Source organism: Nicotiana sylvestris, chromosome 2 (genome assembly GCF_000393655.2).
Source record: "Nicotiana sylvestris chromosome 2, ASM39365v2, whole genome shotgun sequence".
Lineage (NCBI taxonomy): Eukaryota > Viridiplantae > Streptophyta > Magnoliopsida > Solanales > Solanaceae > Nicotiana > Nicotiana sylvestris.
Genome location: NC_091058.1, coordinates 134214417 through 134220886, shown reverse-complemented (window position 1 = coordinate 134220886; position 6470 = coordinate 134214417).

Here is a 6470-nt window from a genome sequence, read left to right as displayed (position 1 = left end):
CACCATCCTCCTAATAAGGTGGATAGCTTCTGTGGTAGATCGTCCCGGCATGAACCCGAACTGGTTGTCTGAAATAGACACCGTCCTTCGCACTCTCATTTCTACCACTCTCTCCCAAACTTTCATGGTATGACTTAGTAATTTGATGCCCCTATAGTTGTTACAGCTCTGGACATCACCTTTGTTCTTATACAACGGGACCATTGTACTCCACCTCCACTCTTCAGGCATCCTATTAGTCTTGAATATAACACTAAACAATGCAGTAAGTCATTCCAAGCCTGCTCTACCCACACACCTCCACAGTTCAACCGGAATTTCGTCTGGCCCGGTAGCTCTGCCCCTTCTCATCTTACGCATTGCCTCCATGACTTCATCGATCTCAATGTCCCTACAATTACTTAATTCATGGTGATTGTCGGCATTCCTCGATTCCCTAAGTATAATATCTTGATCCCCTTCTTCACTTAGAAGTTTATGAAAGTAGGTCTGCCACCTCCTCTTAATCTGGTCATCTCCCATCAAAACTTTGTCGTCGTCATCTTTTATGCACCTCACTTGGTCCAGATCTCGAGTCGTCCTCTCTCTCACCTTAGCGAGTTGGAATAACTTCTTCTCCCCGCCTTTGTTCCTTAGTTCCTCATACAGACGAGCAAAAGTTGTCGTCTTAGCCTTCGTCACTGCCATCTTTGCCTCTTTCCTAGCTACCTTATACCTTTGACTGTTCTCTCTCTTCTCCTCCTCTTCAGTGCTCCCTACTATGGTGCACTCATTTAATTATCTATAATCTATGGCCTCACAACAATCTCGAACTTAGGAATTGAAGAATTATGAACCTTGTAGTTGCTTTAGGCACGTAATTTAAATTAATTTCCTTAAACTTGGGTGCCCATTTATGTGACCCAAATCCAAATCTCAATAACGTTAGATAAAATGTGTCATGGACCGCGGGTGCATTTATGTGACGTGGTTCAAGACATATTTTAAATGACGTTGCAATCTTCATAAAAATGAATAAAAGTGGCTATAAAGTTAAAATCGAACCATAGGTTAAACATGTATTAAAATCAGATAATAGGCCAATTATAACAGTTGAGCGACCGTTCTAGAACCACGGAACTCGGGAATGCCTAACACCTTTTCCCGGGTTAATAGAATTCCTTACCCGGATTTTTGTGTTCGCGAACTGTAATACAGAGTCAATATGTTCCTCGATTCGGGATTTGAACTGGTGACTTGGGACACCATAAAATTATCCCAAGTGGCGACTCTAAATTTTAGATAAAATAATCTCGTTTAGATTGTCACTTAAATTGGAAAAAACTCCTTTATACCCTCTCTTCTGGGGGTGCAGGAAAAAGGAGGTGTGACAACCCCTACCATGACGACCTGCAGCGGGGCATGGGTACCAGAATAATGGCCCGACTCTCGATACTTCTTGGCCTCCCTCTCCTCTCTCTCCCTAGCATGCATACCCTCAATCCTCCTAGCAATTCTCACCACCTACTTATAAGAAATATCCATCTCTAACTCACAAGCCATGCTAGACCTGATGCTGGGAATAAGGCCCTCAATAAACCAACGAACCCTCTCACGAACAGTAGAAACCAGGGTTGGTGCATGTCTAGACAAACTAGTGTAACAGACAGCATACTCTGAGACAATCATAGCACCCTGGCGCAAATGCTCAAACTCTGCACGCCATGTGTCCCTAATGCTCTGGGAACATACTCTCTCAGGAACAGAACTGAAAACTGAGTCCAAGTTAGTGAAGCAGCCTCATCCAAATTGTCTAACTCATAGGTGTGCCACCACTCATAGGCAGCTCCTCGAAGCTGGAAAGTAGTGATGGAAACCCCGCTCGATACTGATATACCCATGGTACGCAGAATACGGTAACACTCATCTAGAAATCCCAGAGCATCATCCGATACTAGACCACTGAATACAAGAGGCTTGTACTTCTTGAACCTGTCAAGCCTCAGCTGCTCATCCTCGGAAGCCACTACCCTGTCCTCAGGCTGATCTCGGTCTGCAGGCTGTACAGGAATAATCTCAAGGACCTGCTCAACATGCACTCGCTACTCAGGAGTGCGGGTAGCGGGAGCCTGTGCTCCTCCCCCGGCCTGAGATTTAGTGCAACAAGGGGGAAGCAACCCTGCCTGAACCAAAGTGGTGTACATGCTCATGAACTGTGCCAGAGTCTCTTGAAGCGCTGGAGTAGTAGTAGCAGTAAGCGTATCAGGTTTCTGGACTCTGCTGGAACTACTGGTGGTACCTCGGTGGTAGCACGCGCGGGTGCTCTAGCTGCATAACGTGCGCGTCCTCGGCCTCTACCCCGACCTCGGCCTCTGACGGTTGTAGTAGGGGGCGAGTGCCTGATCATTTCGGGTAGCGCGTGTCCTCACCATCTATGAGAGAATAGAAGATAGAAGTTTAGAATTGTGAAATCAAATCTCGCATGACAAGGAAATCAAATGAAGTGGAATTTTCCTAACAGTTACATAGCCTCTCATAGATAAGTACAGACGTCTCCGTACCGATCCACGAGACTCTAATAAACTGGCTTGTGATTCATGACTCCTATGGACCAAGAGCTCTGATACCAACTTGTCACGACCCCGGTTCGCCCTCCGTGAACCGTCATGACGGCACCTAGTCTCTACGACTAGGTAATCCTAAAATGCGGAAGATAAACTAATTTGTGGAAGAAAATAATTTAATATAGAAATAGAGTAATAAAACAACATTTAAAAGTTCCGCTCGGCATACATAATATTATCTCTCAAAAACTAATACATTTTCCCAAAACCCGGAAACCCATGAATCACAAGCTACGAGTATAATAAAAATGCTCTAACTCCGGAATGTCTACATCAACAGAAAAGATAGAAGGACTATCACTACAAGATAAAAAGGAAAGGGACTCCTCGGTCTGCGGATGCGGAAGATATACTTCGAAGTCTCTAGAGCAGTCGCCTCGCGTCAAGGGTGATAGGACTGAGTCAAAGTACCTGGATCTGCCCATGAAAAACATGCACAAAAATGGTATGAGTACACCACATCGATACTCAATAAGTGTCAAGCCTAGTGACGAGGAAGGTTAGGGCCCTACTGAGATAAAGTAAAAATATAAGGTATGACAGAATAAGATAAGCAATACAGTTGAAAGCTAACAATAAGAATTTAATATAGGAATATAAGGAACTCAATAACTGAACAGAGGCAAAAACAATCACAAGGAGATACCATTCTTCACAAGGATATTAACTGGGGATCTCTCAGTATCCCGAGGATCTCCTAGTACTCTCAATACATGCCAGGGATCTCTTGGTATCCCGAAGATCTCTCGGTATCCTCAATATATGCTTAGGATCTCTTGGTATCCCGAGGATCTCTCGGTATCCTCAATATATGCTAGGGATCGCTTGGTATCCTCAATATACGTGCTAGGGATCTCTCAGTATCCCGCACCTCAGTTCAAATCATAAATACGTGTAGGGGATCTCCCGGGATGCCGTCCCATAGTCCCAAAGTAAAATACGCAGCAATAACATAAGGAATACTCAATTAGGCTCAAATTTTGTACCAAGTAAAACAGGAATTTCAAACCTAACATGCTTCACATAGTGCAATTAAGGCAGTTTAAGCAAATAAGCAATTAAGTCAATTAAACATGCTTTTTCTAAGCTAACAACAGGCTTAAATTGCAAATAGTATAAAACAGGAAAAAGGAACACAATTGAAATTACTTAAAGAAAATCGAATTTTCAACAATTAGCTCAGGTACGCACTCATCACCTCACATACAAGGCATTTCAATTATCAAATATATATAATCCTAAGGAAAAGGTCCCCCACACAAGCTTAGGCAAACCACTTACCTCGAACCAGCTCAAATCAATCTGAAACCACGCTCTTGCCACGAGTACTCGACTCCAAATGCCCCAAATTTATTCAATTCATTTTCATAATGTAAATAACACTTCAGGTAACTGATTTTACAAAGAAATTCTAAGCTAATACGCGAAATTAGGTAAAATAACCAAATCGCCCCTCGGGCCCACGTCTCGGAATCAAGTAAAATTTATATTTCCAGAATCCTCACACTCTCACGAGTTCAGTCATACCAAAAGTACCAAAATCGGACCTCAAATTGTCCCTCAAATCATCACTCAAAGGTCTCTAATTAGTCAAGCCCTAACCCCCAAATTACCACTGATTTTCCTTAAATTTTCATATTTATAATGATAAAAATTACCTCAATAACGAGTTTAGGTTCCAAGAATCTTACCTCCTCGAAGTTCCCTTGAATTCCCTCTCAAAAACCTCCCCAAAAGCTCACTTCCAGGATGAAAATGGTGAAAGAATAGCTCAAAATCGCAAAGGCAACTATTTATATGTTCTGCCCAGTAATCACACATCTGCGGTCCACCTATCGCATCTGTGATACCGCTTCTGCGGTTCTCACTTAAAGCCTCTCCGCCGCACCTGCGACCCAGAATCCGTATCTGCGGTCTCGCAGGTGCGGTACATATGCCGCTTCTCCGGTTCCTGTCCCCTTCTTCATCTGCCGCTTTTGTGGCTGAATTCCGCATCTGCGGGGTCGCACCTGCGGTCTCTCAACCGCAGATGCGGTTATGACAGCAATCATAGCTTCAGCTGCAACTCCAAACTCAAAATCCTTCCGTCAACCATCCGAAATCATCCCGAGGCCCCCGAGACCTCAACCAAAAGCACAAAGAAGTCCAATACCCCTGTCCAAACTTATACCAATCCTTAAAACACTTAAAACAATATCGAAACGACGAATGAACCACAAATTCAAGCCTAAGAACTCCAAAACTCTAAAAATACACTTTCGGGCAAAAAGTCTAGCAACCCTCGTCCAAATGACCTAAAATTTTGCACACACATCACATTCAACACTACGGAGCTACTCCAACTTCCAAAATTTCATTCTGACCCTCAGATCAAAATCCACTATCGAACCGAAACTTCAAAATTTGACATTTCGGCATTTCAAGCCTAAATTAAATACGGACCTCCAAAACACAATCCGAACATGTCCCTAAGCCCAAAATCACCCAACGAAGCTAACGAAACCATCGGAATTCCATTTGGAGGCCGTCTTCACACTGTTTCAACTACGGTCAAATTTCTAACATTTAAGCTCTCATTTAGGTACTAAGTGTCCCAAAACTCTCCGAAACTGAAAAGCGAACATCCCGGCAAATCAAAATAGTAGAATTAAATATGGGGACAACAGTTAATAGGGGATCGGGGTGTTAATTCTTAAGTCAACCGGTCGGGTCGTCACAACTTATCTCATGTTATTCTTCCTCATCAGCATCAGAGTCTGAGTTTGCCATCATTGCCAGGAGATTTTTTGATTCTGAATCAATCTCTTCCTTGGCCATCAATGGCTTATCTTCATCTTTATTTCCATCATCATCATCATCATCAGACTTATCGGTTGATGATGATTGCATGTCAACCATAGCCCTTTTCACAATTTTGCTTATTAGTCATTCTTCATTCAGGAACCCGATCTTTATTTTGCTGCATTCCCTTATCAGAATTGTTCATATTCCACTCAAGTTTCCACAAGGAACTTTATTTTGATGAAGTGATATTTATTTCTATACTTGTAGCACCCATAAGTGTTATTGTTGTTATCTTTCTCCTTAATCTTGGATTTTTACGAACTTTTGTTCTTCAGGAATTCATCTTTTCTTATTGCTCTCTAGAAACGTTTAGTGAGCAATGCCATATCATCTTCTTCAATATCTTATTTCTGAGTGGTCTTAAGCACCAAGTTCTTAGCATTGTGAGGTTTAAACGTTTGTCAATCTAGGCAATCCTGATTTATCTTTAATTCATAAGTCTCCAAGTTTCCAATGAATTCATCAAGGGTCATTGTATTCAGGTTTCTAGCTTCAGTAATTGTATTGACCTTTCTATCCCATGAAGGGGCAATATGATCAGAATCTTCCTCACAATTCTGTTACGAGCGATAACTACTCCAAGAGATATTGATTCATTGATAATTGAAGTGAGCCTAGTATGAATCTCCAGGATAGTTTTCTTTCTTTCATCTTGAACAGTTCGTATTGCCTAGTTAGCATGTTAATCTTTGATTGCTTCACTTGAGAGGTACCTTTATGAGTACACTGTAGAGAATCCCATATGGCCTTTGCATCTCTTCAAGTAAAGATTTTGTTATATTCATCCGGACCAATACCACAGATTAAAATCTTCTTAGCTTTGGAATTCTTTTGAAATCCTTTAACATCTTCTTTAGAATATTATTTTCTTGGTTTTGCTCTAGTGGGAACACCCTTTCCATAAAACATCATAAGAATCTTTGGTCGCTTCTAAAAAAAAGTTCTAGAGTTCCAGGTATTCTTTTTCCAAGAAATCATGCATCATTTCCTTCCACTATAGGTAGTATTTCCCATTAATTGTGG